Source organism: Poecilia reticulata, linkage group LG6 (assembly GCF_000633615.1).
Source record: "Poecilia reticulata strain Guanapo linkage group LG6, Guppy_female_1.0+MT, whole genome shotgun sequence".
In the NCBI taxonomy this organism is placed as follows: Eukaryota; Metazoa; Chordata; class Actinopteri; order Cyprinodontiformes; family Poeciliidae; genus Poecilia; species Poecilia reticulata.
The window spans coordinates 12,801,692-12,822,653 of record NC_024336.1 but is presented as its reverse complement, the minus strand read 5'-3'; the positions used below and the strand labels follow the sequence as shown (position 1 = coordinate 12,822,653).

Here is a 20,962-nt window from a genome sequence, read left to right as displayed (position 1 = left end):
GTTAATCGTTTGTGAAAAGAATCATGAAACAACACAGAACACCAAAAGCAAACAAAAATCTAGTATTGTGAGTAACAAAGATGGAGAAGTATGAGAACAGTAAAGGAGACATGGGAAATATATTTTAAAAAAAAAAACAGATGGCTTGTACCATGCAGGTTACGCTAACACTGCTGTTTCCTGACTACTTGAGTCCCTGTTGTCTTTGGCAGCTTGGCTGGCAGTCTGTGCAGGGGGTGATGGGAAACAATCTTGATAGAGATGGTGACAGATTTGATCCTKCCAGCCAAGCACTGCTGGCTTCTGATCTTACACAAGACATTTGTCTCTTTTAGAGATACTACATGAAACATAAATGTTTTTTAGTTGAGTTCACATCAAACAAGCCGTGGACCATAAMGCACAGCTTCGATTATTTAACACAGGCAGAATCTAATAAATCGGACGTTTTATGAAGAAAATTAGGAAACTTCGACATCTAAAATTAGCTTAGTCAAAGACATAATATCCGTGGCAGAAATTGCCACACAAGAAAGCAGCAGATGGTTTGRCCACAGGCACTTTCACACAAAGACACCCCCCAATCCCTCACCCTAATGAGGCATTTAGCAACACCCAGGTGCCCTGTTTAATACGCTATTATCAAGGCCCTCCATCTCCACAGGACAGAGTGCATTAGCAGAGCTATTTGTCTTCATTCTCTGACCACAGGCAGTGACCTGGCAGAACAACATAGGTAATTGTTTCTAACTCTCAAGACATAAATTATTTTTTTTGGCAATAGTCAGTCATCTTTTTTAACCCCCGCATTTAAGCAAGCATGTAACTCCCCTGTGAGTGTGTGTGAGTTCATGTCTCAGTGGGAAAATGTAGGACTATACCACCATGCTACACACACCATATTTGTGTGTGTCTGTCAGCAGTTATGTTTTAATGTCTATACTGTGATGCTTKTCTTTATTGTATTTACTGTATTTATTGTTGTGGAATGCTTTTTCTGCCGGCTATAATACCAGTTACTCCATGGGTACATTAAAGATACCTTAATACACCAGGCTTTGCGGATATGTACAAAAGGAATTAAGAATAAAACCTAGATAACGTTGCGTGATACGTATCCATACTTTGCAGGAGGTTACTTTCTGGATGTTAGACTTTCTGGAAGTACACAGTACTTTCCTGGAACTTTTATCCAGTACACTAGTTACTTTTTTGTAACTTACCAACAGTGATGGCATAGTTACTTTTAACAAAAAAAACTTTCTTTATGATTGCCAATTTCTCCTTGAAAAAGTTACTTTGTAACTTAGTTAGATCACAAGTTACTTTATTAGTTACATTCAGCAGCTGCCAATGACAGCCTCGGCGGCCTCAACATAAAAATGGCAACCAGGGAGAGTCAAACATGTCTGAGGGAAGAATTTCCTCTTTACTGTCCAGCCAACCTCCTCAGTTTTACAATTGGCAGTAAAAATGTCTACAGTAAATGTTAAGTCATATAATTGACAGGAAACTAATAATGTAAATATAGTACAAACATTTTTGAAAGGTGTTATTTTTCTTGTAGTAGTAATGTTTGTAATTTTCCATGGAAATGGCAGTCAGTTAATAAGCCTATTTTGGGGTCGATTGGTAATGACTTCTTCCTCCACAAGGGGGCTTTCACACTCTCATCTTTGCATTATACTGCTGCATGTTATTCTGTCTCCCCTATTTTCAAGGGCGTAACAACAGCAGTTTGTCGCCAGCACACAGTGTACAGTGTAACCCTACTCTAACTCAAAACAGTTTGTATTTCCAGCTTGAAAAGGCTCATCTCTCTTCTCCTTCCATTATTTACATTTCTATTGTTTYGTGGTATTACAACGTGACTGAATAGTCACAGACCAGATGCCACTACCCAGATGCAAGAGGAAAGAAAAAAAAAATTATTTACAAAGTCAAATGACTGTAATAGGTACACACAATAATTTGGATAAGTAACTATTTTTTACATTCCTGAACGTTGAGGTTACTTTCCATGAATTACATGGATTTTCCTGGGATTTTCATGGAAATTACTACTAGTCAGAACAAACTGGGTACTTTCTCAGAAATCAGGAGTTTGTTTATACATTTAGCAGTTTCTTTTTTGTTTGTTTTTTTGTAAGTTCTAGGAAATCACCTGCTCATTTCTGGAAGGTAACATTGAAATTCTGTAAAAGTAACCTGCAAGTTCCAGAAACTATTCAATGGTAACATGCAGTGCTCCAAAAATTGATCTCTGGACTTTCACTCTAATTACAGATTGCTGTAAAAGCCATAATTCATTCAGATAAGCTCTTACTSCTTATTTCATCACACTTTAAATAAACAGTTTATATCAGAGATGTAGTCATTTATTTAACTTCCAATAACAAACTGAAGGACTAGAAATGACTGAAAATAGCACTCTGGGGTTTGTTTCCATAACTTGTTCATAACATTTATCCTGAGGGTACAGAGCTTACATCAGTTCTGTCAAATAAGTGTTAACAACACACATAATCTGTGTGAAAATTGTCATGTTGAAGTGTAGCCTGAKAATTAACTGTCTGCAGAGAAGAAGTAAATATTAATAATGTGATCAGTATTTAAAAGATGATTCTCAACAGAAAAGCTCACATTGACGTATATTACAATAACATGTCCTTGGCAACTTTTGTATCACAACTTGCTAGTACTTTCCAGAAGTGTGGACTCKAGTCACATGACCTGGAGTCCAGTCAGACTCGAGTCATTAATAGTGGACCTGATTTGAAAACATTTTCAGACTGGTGACTTGACTTGGATTTTTACACTAATGACTAATTGAATTTGAAAGGCATTACTTTTCTTTTGCCATGATGAGCTAGCTGACTTTAGCTAATTTTGTGTTATTAGTAAGTATTCTCCGGGCTATATTTAATAGTACTGTTTGGTTTTAACGTGTATGCTATTTTTGTCACACTATTTTAAATCCAAGTCCTACAAGTGCATCCAAGAATCACATGCAGCTTGTTTGCTCAAGATTGCAAGTGGATGTTTCAGAAAGTGGTTTCTTCATATTAAGGAAGAGAGTTTCTCCCCCCGCACCTCAATCACAACATTAATACATATCTAGTTCTGCCAGCGGATGAATATTATATTTGATGAGATCTGTGTTGGTAAATCATATGGAGAATAAATATACTGTTTACTGCAGCCAGTGTACTCAGTCTGAACATGGAGATCTGTTCTTGYATTTCTACTGAGGGTTTATTCTGAGAAATTATAGTTTAAAAGAGCGTTATTGGGTAAAATTGACTTTTTGGAGCTTCATGTTATGTTATAATGTTATCCCTTCATCAAAACCATACCTGGAGTGTTACTTTGAGTCTTTCAGTTTCTGAACTTCCATCATAGTTACAAGATTGTTTTAAAAAAGACTTGAAAGAAATTCCAAGTTTCAAACTTGGGACTTGACTCTGCCTTGACTATCTTTGCTTGAGATGTYCAACATAATGACCTGGTCCCAAYTCTGGTACTTTCTACGCTGTTTAGTCTACTCAAACTCTTTTTTKATGTTTTAACTACAACAAAGTACCGCCTTGCTGAGCATGTGYTTCTCTTGGGAAATTATGTTTTGACCCAATGATTCAATACAGAATATTGCCAYAATATCCACTTGCATATAAAGATTMAACTCCTAAATCATGCAGATGATGACAAAGCCAGGCTTTGAAGCTGAAAAGACAGTTAGATTAAATTTACGGACTCTGCAAATGCATGAGCAAAACATTTGAGGTATGGAAATCTGAAATTTCTCCCGGGATGAATAAAGGAATTATTTAATTTATTTGAAGAAAAGGCAGCGTCTCCTACAGAAGTTTGTCTTCCTATTTTATTWTTTTTTTTGTTGGGTTAATTTACACATGATTGCCTCTCTTATAGAAGTCTATGCATTGTTGACTCAGGACTGCATTTCTCCACAATCAATAAGTATATGAGTGCATTTTGAATAGTAATCCAAGATTAGTGGCATACAAACACATTTATTAAATGACATAGAATAATCAACCACACATAGTAATTATATAATTATTCTTGAAATTKTGTGAATACTAATCCAATGCCGCAAGCACTCTTTACTGAAGGGAATCKATATGGATCAAATTCTAGCCCTTAGGCTCTGTCTGTCCATGTTTTGTCCATCTCTAAATGTGCTATCTCAAAACAGCTGTCATATAATGCCACAGGAAACTGCATACTATGGTAACCAAACACCCCAAATYGACAGTGATGTATATGTYCCYTTTATTAGAGACTCCCTTTATGCTTAATGTTGTGAATTAGTTCTCCAGACAACATAAATTGTAACTGGGCAGAACCAGCGCGCGTCTGCTRATTCAAAAACRGGTTCATGTATTTTTATTTGGAGGAGGGAGATTAGGGGGGTTTCAAACTGATACTTGATCTGTGAGTCAACTCTTCAGTGGGGAAAAGAAAAACCCTCCTGACTGGAAAAAAGTCAAGGGTTAATAAAAACAGAGATGGAACAATGTAACTAAGCTGACAAAACWGATAAACATGAYGATAGGCTTGTTGGTGGTTGACAACAAATCAAGTAATTCTCCACATCCTGAATAGGCTACGACCTGAGGGATCAGGTCTAAATGTGCAGAAGTGTCTGTGTGTTTTGACACTTTTGTGAGCATTAGTTAATACCATCCTAAAGGCAGGCTGATGGGAGCATTTGGGCACAACAACAGTTGACTGACACATAGGAGTGCCTTCACTTGGCCCCTGATTGCCTAGAGGTACAGGGAAACGCCCATGCACGCAATGCACCGTCTCCTCTCAAGAGTACCACTGTTGTCTGTTTGTATTTCTCAAGCGAAGCAACGCGGATCATGTTCACACAAACCTTTAGAAAATGAATTTACAAATGGAGAATGCAGAGTTTCGAAGAGGCCAAACTCAGCCAAGTTGTCTGCCTGCAAGTCATTGGCACCTAACCGCTACTGTAGACTCATACTAACATTAGGTACCTTTAGTTGCTTTGTTTATTGGTACTGAGGATTTCTGGAATCCATAATCTTATAAAGCCAGGCAGGCTCCCACTGTGACAATAACATGTTTGAATAACACATTAAATTAAAAAACCTGTTGGCTTGAGAAAACCATTGTACTTCAGCTGTTTTCATCGCTGTCCAAACAAAGGCCTCAGCATAACAGAAACAGTACATTAACATTAAAATCACATCTGAATAGAGATTTTGGATCAGTCCGGACATGTCATAAAAACCTAAGAAAAACTGTGGGTTGCAGTTGAGGAAAGTGTGTTTTCCTTACACACATTTCCCTTATTTTATACTGCAGTAACTTCAGAAATGTTAAAATCTCTGCGATTCTCTTAAATCGGACTCGCTTCTGACGGTAACAGTAGCTTGCAACTGGCAACATCTCAATATGTAACTAGAGTGTAGGATACAAAGAAGCACTGTAAAACTAGCAGTTCTATTCATTTGGCTTGAAGTACAAATTCTTCTCAATCTCTGTCACGCTGACCAAAAACTCTGAAACACAGCCAGCAAAATCAGCACTCACACAGCGGTAAGTTCTTACTTTTGCTGCCTTCCTTCATCAGCTTTTTATCACTGTACTCAAAACACTCCCTTCAATAAAAAGCTCCTTCTAAGGAATTGGATCAAATTCAGATGGACAGTGAGTGGAGTGACTCACTGAACCCATAAAATATAGACATCTCTATTTGGTAAGTAACCCGTGTTCGTTGTTGTATGTTAATGTACTCAACTAAAGGTGGGTGGTGTTAGTTCAGTGTGCCAGTAGGTATACCTCTATATAACACAACAGTCACTGAATAATTTGAGCATTTAAGGACAGCTTAAATTAAAATTTAGAATGGATATGCAGGTGACATATTATCTTAAGCAATTTAACTTGCGGTAATACTGGCACACCACTGAATTTTCAAATAAAAGCTATTACGAAATAAAAAAAACCCCACATATATTCAATTGTTTGAGAGCTTATGCTTTATAAAAAGAAGTATAGCTAGCTGGCTGGGATGGACAGATAGAAATAAATAATTTCTGAGGTTTTTACCTCATTATTCTGAGGTTTGACCATTCTAAGGACTTGGGTAATGAACAAYAAATTATRAAATTCAATCCAAATTTCTCAAAAAAATTGAGGCAGCCCTTTAACTCTGCATCTCCACAACAACCAGTGGTGTAAATTAATACATTAAAGGTTCAGTAGGWGTCTTWCAACCCYTACTGAACCTCAAAATAAGAATCAGGCACTTGTTTGCAACACAACTTATGGCGCCCCCTCAGGTCATCCCACCCTGGATGATGAGCCACGGTTGACAGGTCTTTTTTTTTTTTTTTTCAGTTTTGGAGGAAAAATTTTTTTTCAGTTTTGGAGGAAAAAAAATCTGGAAAAAAATGATTTGCTTTTCAAATCTAACGCTTAAAAAAATCAAAAGTTGTTTTTTTTTTAACATTCTTTAAAGGTTTAAGAGTTTTGTTTCTAAAAACCTTTAGTAAGTCAAAAATGTAGACGGCTGCGCCTAGTGGATAACAACATGATATAGTGTTGACAACTGATTACTAGACATTTCCCTATAGTCTAAAACGACGTTTTAAAATAAATGATYCAAGTTAGCTAATAAACACAAAATGTTAAATACCAATAAAACGGCCAAATAATACGTGCATACAGCGGCTCATTAAACTCCACAACAGATAAGCAACATTTACTTAACAAATGCATAGGCAAATCTTAAGTAAAAGAATATGTTCAAAACCGCACAACGCAGYTCAAGTGATTSCCCGGTATGTCGTATGCTGATGCGGTTTCCATCTCACCTGAAAGCGCGCTCAACTTCTCGTGCGCAACAAAAGCCGCAGCAGAAGCGCTTCTCTTCCTTTTTAAGTTGGCCGACGCACAAGAAAATAAAGCACCAGTATGGATGTTGCACTTGCACAAGTTCGCATGTGAAAGAAGAGTGCACCGAGCACGTCCCCAAGATATTTCCACTCCCCTCAGTGTTTGTTCAAGCGCTCTTGAACTCCCGGTCCTCTGTGAGGCTTGGTGTGTGTTTTAGATGGATGGATTATTAGGTTATGCGGCGGCTCGCCCCGGGAAAGACTGACGGCAGTYTCCCAGTTATGTTGCCGCTGAAGGGGAGGGGCCCCTCGGCATCTSTRCCGCTGCCAGCCAGGTATTTGCTGATATTTTTTACTTAACTAAATATGAGGAAAAACACATGGGAACAAAATAATTCTTTTCGTTTTAGAAAATAATAGACTATTATAAATAAYTCCCAAGTAATCAGCTTGCATTTTAATGAGTCTGGAAACTTTATTAAAGGTTTGCTTTCTTGACCTGGACAAACCTTTGAAATTTGTTTAACTTTACAATAAAGCCAAAGTCATACAAGGAGAATTTCACAGAGCTGTTTTACAATAATAAACATTGAATAATTTGTTAATATTGAGTTGATGAAATGCCAACAAACTTTCAAATCAAGTTTTTATTGCTGTGTGTTTTGTGTGTGATAAAACAGCATGATAAAACATAAGAAAAAGCAGAGACATACGAATGGAGGCACAGTGAGATTCATGAAATGAATAACTAGAAAACAGCAGTGGTTATTATTTCTGGACAGACCCTGGYACCTTCAGTTTTAGTGAATAGAAACAAAGGTCCAATCAGAAGTACAAGCAAAGTAAGGAATCTCTACCAGTACAACAGCTGCCACTAGATTAACTGGCAATCAGATTTTTCCATTCTAAAACCCTTTCTTTGCAGATTTATTTTTACTCCAAGCATATTCRATCATTTTTAAACATGTCACACCAAAACCTCTTAACCCATTATGTCCACACTTTGTCTAGGTTACAACAATACCTTCATTTTGTAAATTGTTCTTTTGTTTGAATCATTCAGACGTCAGTGTACTGAGGCATTGTAGATGTTCTTTTGTGGCCTCCTACATGAGTCATGGATGAACTCTTGAAGTAATTTTAGCTCATCTCTGAGAAACTTCACCGCTGATTCACATTTTCTCAGCTTATGGATAAAGGTTCTCACTGTGGCTTTGCTGGTATCCAGAAGCAGTAGTCATAKCTTTGTAACCCTACCCTTATCTGTTCTTGACTTTCTTTAAACCAGGACATGGTATTCTGCCTTTTGAGATATTTTAGCCTAATGGAATTAGATTTCTTTAAAATACATGACAATCCTGGAGATAAGTCTTTGAATGCTTCAAAAGTTTTAATTTATGTCTAATCATATACTAATGTATATCCAAGCAAAGACCATGACYGTGTAAACTTGAAGCTTTACTTAATGTTGAGAACAGATAATATTCAGCTCAGGCAGCAACTTACTGCAGGATGGAATGCCTTTGCTGACCAGAAAACTTACAGACAGAAGTGTGGAGATGATATAGGAGGTGATTCCTACGTGAACTTGGCTGTTTTATATGTCTCCACACACAGGCGGGAGTGAGTCCATTCTTTTTTAACCGCAAGCTGTGGAATGGTCAGTGCCAAGAATACAGAGAAATCCTTCCACATGAGATCAAAGCTTTGATCTTTGAACCAAGAAAAGAGAGTTAGAATGTTTCCAACTCACGTTAAGTCAGATGTAACCCTCTCTTACCTTTATGACCCACTGCTGCTCCAATCTTTGGGTGTGTTCTTTGGCAGATGTGACTGCGTCCAAGCTTCTCGAGAGGATTATAGGTTATAGATTATTAAAACACTATCCTCCCACTCGATTGGGAGGAGACCGTTTTCAATGTCAGGGTGTGCACTTCCTCAGGAAAACACACGCACAATAGTAAAACTATTGGTGATGAGCAGCAATGATGACATAAATTGTAAAGAGGAGCTTAGGTGTATTTCATCCCGGCCCACTCAGCCGGGAGTTACTTTAAATGCTGGGGGACCATGTATGAACGTGTATTCATCCTTTTTTAAGGCGATAAATACATGCAAATACTAACACTTYGCAGCTTAGAGTATCACCCTCCCTGTTTTTTCCACATTTAGAGATGGGTTTATTTTCCCTTTTTCTTTGCAAAGTAGCTCAGCTTAGTCCACGTAGGCATGGAATTGCAACAGATTTTCCTTTACAAGGAACTCTGAAAAGCATAAACCCCTGTCCTTTCAAATCACTGTCATGTGTGTTTGTCTGTTGCATAAAATCTCAGTAAAATACAATTTGAAATTGTTCAAATCTTATGAATGTTTTTTCAAGCCAATGTGATCCCTATCTMAAGCAACAAATATATTCCCTTGCACGTGTTTTTAGAATCACAAATAGCCCCATCATACTATTTTTGTGGTGCTGTATACTTCAAAAGGAGCAAAAGTATTAAGATGATTTGATATAAAATGTCATGGCAATTTAATTTAATAGGAGGACCAGAAGCTGGTTAGGGATAGCATATTAATGCAACTTTTAGCATCACTTTTGACACCAGTCATTTATTTATTTTTTTTACTTTAAGTTGTGTTTTTTTGTTGATTTTCTCTTTACAAATGAAGTGGATTTTTTTTTCTGTATTGGATGTGGAAGAAGTTTCTCAGAAGCCACAATATTCCACAAACTCCATGTTTTTCAGTTTTTTTTTTTTGTTTTTTTTCTGGAGATCAGTTCAGCCAGAAAGAGAAAAACTTCACAGAGACATCATAACAAAAATAATTTCTTTGGTTACAACTTGTAAATCACTTGTCTTATTTTTATTTGCAATTGTTTTTATTTWAATTTTTGCACTATGTACAAAATATGGTTTATGGTAACTTAAAATGCAACTCTTCGCATTTTAAGAGTTGCACATGTGGAGATGTCCACATCTCCACATGTGGAGATGTGGACAGAAATACTATATTTACAGAAATACTATATTTCTGTCCACTAATGTTCTTCACTAAACATTAGTGTAAAATCTAAAAAAAAACAAACAGTAATTTCCACAATGTCTAATTGTGTTGATGCTTCCAATGTTAACTCGGGATTAGGTGGGAAGCTGCAGAAGTTTCCAACAACTAACCAGTCTGGAAAGTGATTTCCATTCTGTGAAACTGTTGGAGCTAACATTTAGCAGAAGATTACAGACATCCAGGGAGTGCAGATTTCCCTGCATCGATACTTTTTGAAGAGTAAATAGCCCAACTGTGACTGAGAAATATGTGCTCCTGGATTAGTAAGAGCAAATATATCATGTTATAGTGAACGGCTTATATTCTTTTTTTGTCAGCTGGTAAAATACTCAGGTTTAACCTTTAGACTTGACTCAGCTAAAGGGCCTCCTGGAATGAAATAAGAGTACAGGAATTTACATATTATTTGCCATTAATTAGTGACTTTGCAATACGTCTTTGTTTAAAGAAGGAAACAGCTTTTCTTACATGCCTGTGTGTATTCCGAGGGGAGATGGCCTTTGCACAGGAACACATGCAGCCTATGGGGCACAATGCACAGCAATCTGAGAGTAATTTCCACACTAATCGCTCAAGATCTCAAGAGGGCAGTCATCCAGGCTTGATCACACAGGGAGTTTAACACCCACACACAAACACGCATACTGCCCTCCAAGCTTTACTGCTGCACTTTAACTGATTGATCTCAATAACAGGAGCTGCCAACAGGCTAGTCCTACTCTAAAAGCAAATGGAGCAAAGCTAATTGTCAATGATTGTCTCTTATCAATGAATGGGGATAAGAATCATTTATTAGCCATCAAGTAGATGTGTCACAAGGAATGAAGGGGCCTGAAAATTCCCAGACAACTGAAATATACAAGAAGAGAAGCAGATGTACAAAGGTATAAATGTCAACAATTGGTGTATAAGAGTATTGGAAATGGGCATTATTAATGTAAGGGCATCTGTAATATATTCGGTCATTAGAAGACACTTTGTTGGTTGCTTGATCTTTATAGGTTCAAAATCATGTATTTAGTTTGTAGAGTAAAAACATTGTTTGATCAAAGAGTGGATTAAAATGTGCCATAAATTTTGCATTTTGGAGTCTGATACCCAAATATGAATCTGTCAACTGATGTGAGGACTCACAAAATGAGAGATATAAACAGGTGCACATAAACTGACTGAAGGAAAACAATGGTTACTGCATTTTTCTAACTGGGAGGCAAACAATTGAAGCCTCAAACATCACAGTCTTGTACGAACTATAAACCCAGAGTCCAATTAGAGGCATTCTCACAAACACACACACATACTTCAAAAGAAACATTTGGAATTCACTAAGCCATACTGCCAAAGGTAAATACAAAACATACTGCCCCATTATCCTGAAACTGCAACAAAAACATCAACTCAGAGAGTGGGAAGGAGAATATGGTGAGAAAATAAATGAGTTTGTTTTCCACTACCTACATTTATTTGTTTTGAGTTTTTTTTTTTTTTTTCTGGAATCTGTTGTAAGTGTCTTAGCATGGGATTATTTATTTATCCATGTACAGGTTTGTAGGTTGCACAGAAACAGTCTCAATAGTAAAGGATTAAAAGATCTGAAGTAAAAGCTGGGAAGATATGAGAGTTGGTATCAAGACCAATATATAAAATTCCTGAATGTTTTTGTTGTAGCAACAGCTTGGAAGATGGGACACGATCTTTTCTATCGCACTGTGTCTGTTTTATTCTTCTACATGCTGCCAGACAACTAATTTAAAACAATTGTCTGGCAGCATGGACAATTTATGATGCCAGATTTTTGTCAGTATAACAGCATTTTCATTGATTTTGTCAATGTAACTGCTATGAGAATGTCAATTATGTTGTAGCTAAATGTTGTTGAGGAACCCAACATATAGTCTTCATTATTTGACTCTGTCACACAGATGAACAGATACTTGCTCTCTTATCTCCACATATAAACTTTAAGCAAATACACAGATTTTAAATCAACCTTGGAAAGCAACTGTCTGTCCTCGAAAGCTAAAAACTAGAGAACAGCTACCATGTTTTCTTTAAGCCGCAATGAGTTTTCTACATTTAAGTGGAAGAATTTTGGTCCACTCTTCTTTGCAGAATTGTTTTAATTTAGCCAAAGTGGAGAATTTTCAAGCATGGATGACCTGTTTAAAGTCAGACCACAGCATGTTGATTGGATTTCAGAACAGTCTCTCCAAAACTTTTAGTTCGAGGAGTTTAAAAGTGGACTGACTTTGGGTTTTTGTCCTGTGGTAAATCGTTTTATYACAACTGGACAACATTCTCCTTCATAAATTTAAGTTAGAGAGCAGAATTAATGGTTCCTGGAATAATATCAAGTCATGAAACAGCAAAGCAGCTCAAGGCCATCACACTGCAACCACCATGTTTGGTATTCTGTTTCTAAAATGCTGTACTAGCTAAATAGCTTTTCACCCCTGTAAAAAGGCAAACCGTTTTCACAGCATTTCACAGCAATTAACATATGGTGAAAAAGACATKTATTGAATGTTGTCAAATGCTGCCATGAATAATTCTTAATATTTATAATGTTCAAATGGTGAAATCCATAGAAAGCACAAATTAAGGAAATRATATGCTACCTGTAATGCTTTTATGTCTACTGTTAAAACKTATCTTACTACTGTTCTGAATGATTAAATTGTCCACTTGGTAATGAAAAATCCACAATGGAYTTTTATTTTTTGGTTAATATTCTAAAGAAAATTGTCCACTAAAAAGACTGTGATAGCCACRATGCTTAAGCTTTAAAATGGAAAGGGGATTTTGGATACTAATGCTCAGACACCTTTACCATCTCCAAGTCATACTGTGAACTGTGAACTAGAACTGTGGGTTAGGTCATGCTTTTCCTTACGTCTGATTCAGACACACTGTATAAAATGTGCATCCAGATTAAATAGTTCGTCTGACATCTGTCCCAAATCCTGACAGGTCCTCACATTCCTCCCTTGTGAGAAAAACATCTGGGGATCTCATCTGGTTAGCCAACGGTGCTTCCTAGAAGAAAGAGAAGAAAGACAAAGAGGAATAGAGTGTGAATTAGACCCTTAGGGGTAGGAGGTAGACATGCAACCTCAGATTGTCAGTAAGTCTTTCAACAAAACACATCTAACAACATTCTCCCCTGAGTCGTGTGTGTGTGAGTGGTGTTTGTGTGTGTCTGTGTGATACGGTCCAGCTGTGTTCTGTGTTAAATTATCACGGAGACCTCCTCCCTCCATTACCAGTTTGGACTGCATAAATCCAGAGTCTTTAGTAATAGTTCAAAAATCTGACATTTTTATACTTAATTTTATCTCCAGTGTTTATTAAAAGACGACTGTTCAGTAAAAACAAATGGAAGCATGTGAAATATGTTGGCAGAAATCTAAGCCGATGACTTCAACCTCTCGACCACCCTACTCTTGGGTGAGTTTTGGAAACAATAACAGATAAATACATGTTGTGTGACAGATCTCACCTATAATTACATAAACTTTTGCTAATTAAAAAAACCCCACATCTGCTCCTTTCTGCATGCATATTAACAAGTCTGAAGAATATGGGGTCTTCGGGATGTCAAACATGCATCACTAAGTAAAATATCAAACTGGCACTGAGACACAGTAATCCTTAAGATGTGTGTGAGCTTTGTGTTCTTTCAGGTCAACAGTAGACACCAGTAATGGCCTTGACTGAGGCAGGTAAGCTCATAGTGCTTTAGATATTGTTTGGGAATCTTGTTACCTCATGGAGGGGTTGTCAATGCACTCTTGGAGTTTCACTTTTGTAAATGATGAAAAAATTTAAGGGAAGCAAAAAAGGATAGCAAAAAAGGAAAAACCCAAAGAAAACTTTATGGTGGTAAATATTTTTTCATGGCAGATATGTGTGGGTATATGTTGAACTTCATAAGTAGGAAATATRAGTGCATGAAGTATTTTAGCAATTCACCCRACCTTTAAGAAATCTGCCTACATAATAATTTTTAAAAGATGAAATAACTGGTACTGTAAAAGACAAGACAGAGAAAACCCATGAAGTGATACTTTGCAAAGATGTCAGTTCTCTGTAAGACAAATGCTCTAAAATGTGATCTGGAWTTTTTTTTTACTTTTGAACACGGGAACAACAGAAAAAAACAGGCAGTCTCATCATATTAAGTGTTTGTATTTTTACATGTGTCAGATGCAGCAGCTTATTCAAGCTTCTGTTKAATAGTTTTACTTTTGTCAGCAGCAGATTGATCATTTCTCCATTACTCACTTTCCTTCTTTTCCAACACTTTGGATGCATATCTAAATCTAAAAGCAATGAGAGTGAGGGAGAGGAAGAAAAATGGGAGGCAACTGCAGATAAGTTTGATCRGGCTGGGTTTACAACCGAGTTCTCACAGATTCCAAACATTTAAGTTCACCAAGTGAGGGACTCGTCCCTAAGGTGGGACACATTCATAAACACAGACCAGTTGCTTGCAAAGACAGAGCTGAGGTTCAGCGCACTGGAGCAAACATTTGTTGACCTGATTCCAGCAAGTAAATAGTGTGTGTGTGTGGGGGGGGGGGTGCATGCGTGTGTGTGTGTGTGTATGTGTGCGTGTGTGTGCGTGTGTGTGTGTGTGTGTGTGCGTGTGTGCGTGTGTGTGTGTGAACACATTATTTACTTGCTGGAATTCCAGAAAAATAAATTTGATTGTTCTAAATTTGTGTACACTCTTTGTTGTTTTAGTACATTTTAAGTCTTGTCAAATATCGTGGTCAATAAATGTAAGCACACACAGAATAAAAGAAGGATAAACAAAGACAGAAAAATAAACCAAAATGTGAAATACATTCATATAGCCGTGTATTCTTCATTGTTATGCTGCAAATGTTTAGGTTTGGGGACAGTCTGATGTGCCAATGAAACTTCTGCTTACTGAAGAATAGCCCCGGTACTGTTTTCCCATAGCGCTTGTGTATTTCTTTCAAAAGGAAATACCAGAAAGTATGTAATTCATTTAACTTAATCAAGCACCAGCTGGCCTGTTTCGAGCTGCTAACCCTTCACGCAAAGTTGGAGGAGACACGCTAACACTAGAAACAAAGTTGGACTGTGATCAAGTTACTGATACAAGCTAGCATCAACTCCACTGTTACTTTTAATCCTCTTTAACGTTCCACTGATCCCCCACCACTCAGTCTGTTGATATTGGGCTTGTATTTCTGCACCCATTCATTACAACAATAGGATCCATTTACATGACCTTCCCGAAGGTCTCAGAGGGAAATACTGATGATAATGTGCACGCTCACTGAAGCGTGAGTCCCATATCCCCAAAGTCTGCCTCAGGTGTGTTTTCAATCTCCATGCTTCACTTTAGGACACTCAGTATAGATKTCTGAGGGAGCCTGGTTTGCTGGCAGCAATAAATCACTCTATTAAAGTATTTTAAAACAATTGAGAACAATTAAGAGCAGTTAAGCACCCAATTACYAATGCKTTCTTATTACTGTTGAGCCCTTGCACTGTTAAAGAAAATCATTGTGCTAATATGGTCACAATTCATTCTGAGGTGACTCTATAACTCATTCAGGTCCTCTATAAACTATAGACTTCACTGACCAATTTGAGCAAATTGGAAACAGTTTCCAGCAGTTAATAAAATTGAAGACATTTTATTCAGTAGTTTACAAGAGATCTAAGATGTAGACACATGTTGGTTYGCATGAGCTTGGATCTGTATCTGTAAATAGTTGCGTAAAACTCGAACAAGATTTGTAATAAGGGCCTCACAGAAAGCCGCAGATGGAAAATGACCAGCTGAACAGGCCAGACCTGGCCATTAAAACACCTTTACGTCCATTAGGCAATAATGAGTGCTGTGTTAAGCGGCTGTCTGGCATACTCTGACTGCCACCACAGAGCCCAAAACCCTTACTGCAGAGGAAATGAGGAAWGATTTGTACAATGAGTCACTGTGAAGTGAAAGCAGGAATTGGACAGACTGGAATAATGTGGTAGGAGTGGTGGCAGGGTTTCCCTCWACGGTGGCACTCATTAACCTATAGGGTGTTGGTGCTGAAACAGGAAATGACTTGTACCGGGTTCATCTCTAAACAAGTGTGGTGGAATATRGGAAAGATAAAGTTGCAGCCCTCGGTTCTAAATGTGGACTTTCACTCTCTGTGGCACAAATCCCTTTTTGCACCATGTTAGCACACCTCCCTGCTGCACACTGTCACAGCCTGGTAACACTAAATTGTTTCACGCAACAATAATCTTCAGCAGCTCATTGCATGAATACAGCTGCACTGCTGTGTGGAAAACAGTATCAAATATGTGTTCGGTAAGTAATCTTGAACTGTTAAGCCAATGTAACTGCCAAGTTCCAGCGCATGGAAAAAAAAWTTATTTCAGGTGGTTTTTGTGGACAAGATATTTATTTGCAAAGCGACCTCATCTATGGTTCTGTAACTCAACAACTTTATTTCCAACATGTTTTGTTTTGTCTACATCTTATATGTTTTGCCTGAAGTACCTACATTCTGTTTGGATGATGTTTGCCAAAGCTACTTCAGTCTGAATGTTTGTCCTACAAGTCATTGAATTAGGACAAATGTCACAGCTTTRCATTGTAGGATGTGGGAAGTTCAAATAAAAACAWTGGCCGAAACAATTATTTTGATGCGCATCCTTTCACGTCATCTTCTGCAAACAACAAACATTATTCTTTGGCATTAAGCCATCTGACTTTGACACTTGCATATGGCAGTAAAGAGGAAGGGGAGAAACAGGACAGAGTTAAGAAAAAGAAAAGGAGTGATAAAGTTTGTAATAGGAAACCCTTTATCTGCTTATCGTCTCTAGTAATGGTCATTAGCTGAGCTTGTGGGTTGCTTGCAGTAAATTTTTAACCTTTCAAATCACAGGGTCAATTTCAAGATTCAGTTAGGAGGTGGTTATAAATCTGTAGGGTTTTATTTTTTTCTTCCTCAAGGGATAGCTCATTAGATTGGAGCAATGCCACCAAAACCAATACCACATGGCTCTTAAAAGAAGAAACGCAATTAGCAAACTAACAAGGTTATTTGAGGTCCCTAATTTTCAACAGTGACATATGAAATAGATATAAAGGTTACACGCTGTGCAATGAGACTMTACGAGTAAAGACTGGTTCCTCTGTAATATCTACAAAACCCAGTGTTGTGGTACATACCATAATATGCTTGTTTCCATTACACAAACACATTTTTGTAGGTGCTCATGTACCTCACATGGTGAATCAATGGAAATGATAAAACTGGTTTAGTAGCTCAAATGCATTGTACAATCATGAAGATGCCTAATCAATTCCTGCCCTCCTGAGGGCAGAGAATCTAGACCCTAGTCCAACTGTCACCTGGTATAAGACAGAATWTGTCTTGAACAGCTCACCAGGCCATCAGAGGGTAAACACACAGACACAATCATAYACTTTAATACACACTCATTAATAGGGTTAGTTATTGATCTTGAAATTACTTTTACATACATGATTTTAGACTCTAGAAGAAAAAATAAACAACCTGGGGGGAAACAATAATTAAATCTTGTATTTAGTGGAAATACATGAAAACTCCATGAAGACAGTGCAGCATGAATTAGAAGCAAATATATACATTATGACATAAAAGTCAGCATGCATTTTTTAAAATTTGATGGCATTATGGCATCTGATTTTTTGTGCATTTCCCATGAATTTCCCTGCAAATTTAAGCTGATTAGTTTCCTGTTTATATGTGCATGCATGCAAACCACACAGATGCAAATCATTTTCAAGCATTTGAATAGGATTCTAGCAGTTTAGAAATTGAAGGTCTATGTGAACCAATAATTATTAGTCCTTGWTAATACTTTAAGGACACCAATGRAGTTCATATTCAAAAAACACTTCAAAAAGGCAAGGTTAAGGTCTATGAATACAGGGATAGCTGGCTTCATATGTAAACTTACCACTTCTCTCTATATCTGTCTTTCTTGAGATATTGCCGAAAAAGCATTTATCGAATCCAAAGTCGGTTCATACTTGCAAACTTCAGGGACAATTTTCCACGGCTGACTCTCTTCATTCCCAAAGCACAAGTTGTGCAGGTGGTTACTCTAAGATACAAAGTTGCATGAAGCACATTAAAAACTGCCAGCCATCAGGCAGTCTGGGATTCAAGTGATCCCACTACATGAAAGAAAATAATATTGCAAGACACGGAATCATTTTTTTGTTGTTGTCATTTTCAGCAACAGTTCTTAATCGCAAGCCATATAGGGATATAGATAAAGAAAAATATATATATTTAGTCGACACTAAATGTAATTTTTTTTGCCAATAAGTCACACAAATTGAGTAAATACTAACTGCTCAAAGACAGAACTGATCTGCACATATAACTATCTATATATAACATATAGCCACACTTAAGAGTGAATGCAAGAAATAAGGCGTCAACCCAATTATAGACATATCTTCTTTCACCTCTGTCTTTATGTCAAACCAGCTGCAGAACTGTCTCTAGTCTCATCTCTAGTCTCATCTCATGATTCATGCTGGGAAGATCCCAGCATGAATCATGACTTCAACCTGGTGAGTTCATGGCAACAAAAAAGGGCAAGGATCTTTCCARAAAGCTAGAGTTAAAAACCAGGAAATTCAGAGAAAGCAATAGCCTGAGGCTGGTAATCAATCACTAGGTGTCCATCATGGGGTCACCTGAATACTTACGTATGAGAGTGTGTAAGAGAGTATTCATTGTTTCTAGTTTGCTAACAAGAGTTTTTTTTTGTTTTGTTTTTTTATCTCTGGAAATAATAGAAAGCTACATAGCCAAGGCATTTGTATTGCCATCATAACCACAGAATCAAGACTGTGTAACTGTGTAACTATCTACTGTGTAGAACACCGACATGATTTATGGCATTAATGCTAGCCAGAAACAGCTGGCTAGCATTTTGGCTAGCCAGCTGTTTCATCTGCTTTCATAAAAAACAAGTGTTGATATTCAATGGAATGTGATCTAATATATCCAAAGTTACAACATATTATTGGCAGTTCTCTCATTGAAAGCTTAACCTGCCTTGCTCTTAACTTCTTGACCCTTTTGCCCTTGTGTGAGTATTAGCTTTCTGTTGCTCCCATGGCTTTTTTTTAGATACACTGGGTATTTCATTCAGTCATTCAGTTATTTTGCATTGTCACTAAATTTCCTTTCAAACTCCATGCTTACTTTGACATGTGTGATATGTGGTTCAATTTATGCAATTAATTCAAAGTAAAAGAGCAGACTGCATCTACACTGTAAGTATTCAGGGCACAGAAGAGGACCACAATTAGTCAGCATGGAGGAAATATCTTATCCTAATGCCTGTAACATGTGCCACTAGTTAGAACTGAAGTAGATTAATTCTTTCTGCCGACAGTCTACAAGATCAGATTTAGCCGTCACAGCAGTAATATATCACGTTAATATGGAATGCTTTGCAGCTGATTAGCTTCCTGTCTCAATGTGCATGCAGGCACACCACACAGATGCAGGCTTCCAAACACACCAGAAATAAAGAGAAAAATCATTTTTTCTCAGGGAATGAGACTTTCAAGTTTTCAAGTGCAATCTTTTGCAGCTTGATACAGCACACCTGTTCAACTGACACATGGGTTGAATAAAAAAAGAAGACAGCTCATTAGATGCACAATCTCCTGCTGTTTATCACTTTCTGACTGAAGTTCACCAACTGCCTCGTGTGCATTTCTGTTCTTTCTCCAGACTCTTAAAAAGGACATAGTTGGCAGCTACAGTGAATGTACCGTATCACTGCCTGGGACACACCCAGCTTTCATCTTACCCCTCAAGTATGTTGACATTATTTGCCAATGAAGGATATTGTTTTCATTTTGCTGCCATTACTGTCAGGTCGAATGCAGGTTTGAGAAAACATGCTGTCGATTCAATAGTCTGGAAAAAATTAAGAGAATAACGCTTGAGCAGTGCAGAACTTGTTTCCGCRTTTCTGTTTGACATGAATGCAGGTCATATATCCAMARGRAWKKWRRWWAWWAWWMMRSCCCYYMMSCSSYYCMAAWWMYKRWTKKWRKWWTWWTWAAAWWMYWAAAACTCTTTTTCAGTCAATGGTTTAGGAAAACTTTGAGGACTTTAAAATCWGCATTTTTTATGGAATATCTGAGATGACTTTTTTCTGTGAAGTAAAGAAGTGAAGAAGAAAAACAACACGGTAGCTAMGAAATTAATCTTGAACTATTATGTTTTGCAGGGGCAAAATCTTTGTGCTTTTTTGTGTGAAATGTATAGTTTTTTGTGTGGAATTTATAGTTTCATTTTAATTTTGTTTGTTTCCAATGTGTATTGAACTTTACTGGCCTGTGAGTCAATGTGTCTTCCTAAAAATGTAAAGTAAGCAAATGTGACATTTAAAATGTTTATTTTTTTATTGTTTTTTTTATTTTTTTTCATTCTTTCTTTGTTTCTTTACAGGAAGGGTGCAAGTGAATTTATCCCTTAACCATTTTGTTCTTTTTGGAACAGGTAGAAGTTTTAATTTTTCATCCTTACTTTTCAGGGGTAAATTGCAACCGTCTGAAAGAGGAAGTTTAACACCAATTCGTACTCACCAGGAGCATTTTGTTCCTGCTTTGACAATTAAGTAGCAGAAGTGTCTTCCATTCCTAGTCCATTGCAAGGAAATGTTGTCATTCTTTGTCAATTTTCAAGCATGTTAAGATTATTGTGGTATGAAAGTATGTGTCTTTTGCATTTCTAGTTCATGTCTGTTATTTTACACTGCTATCATGTTAGAAATTTAAAAAAAGATGAAAATAAAAATAACTTGTGTCTACCCACGTGGTCTAATCTTTTCTTTATTTGATTGATGTCTATAGCTTCTTTTAATTTAAGGCAGCTTCTTCCACCTGGGAAATAAACACATTAAATGAATAAAATAATATATTAAAGAAAAAC

The 20,962-nt window shown here is 37.1% G+C and overlaps 1 protein-coding gene and 1 long non-coding RNA gene across 3 annotated transcripts in view; both read right to left on the bottom strand.

The window, feature by feature from the left end:
- sema3d (sema domain, immunoglobulin domain (Ig), short basic domain, secreted, (semaphorin) 3D) overlaps positions 1-7,157 on the bottom strand; it is a 36,736-nt gene extending 29,579 nt beyond the window's left edge. Inside the window, exon 1 of the mRNA XM_017305161.1 lies at positions 6,873-7,157. The gene's annotated coding sequence lies outside the window, so the exon portion shown is untranslated. The remainder of the gene's footprint in view (positions 1-6,872) is intronic.
- Positions 7,158-9,934: 2,777 nt separating this feature from the next.
- Positions 9,935-20,962, bottom strand: part of LOC103465996 (uncharacterized) — a 73,583-nt gene continuing 62,555 nt past the window's right edge. Inside the window, exons 3-4 of one of the 2 annotated variants that reach the window (XR_533901.2) lie at positions 12,853-12,995; positions 9,935-10,480 (exon numbers count right to left, since the gene is read on the bottom strand). This is a non-coding gene — a long non-coding RNA (uncharacterized LOC103465996). Of the gene's footprint in view, positions 12,996-20,962 lie in introns of both variants that reach the window. The other variant, XR_001776670.1, reaches the window with a different exon arrangement.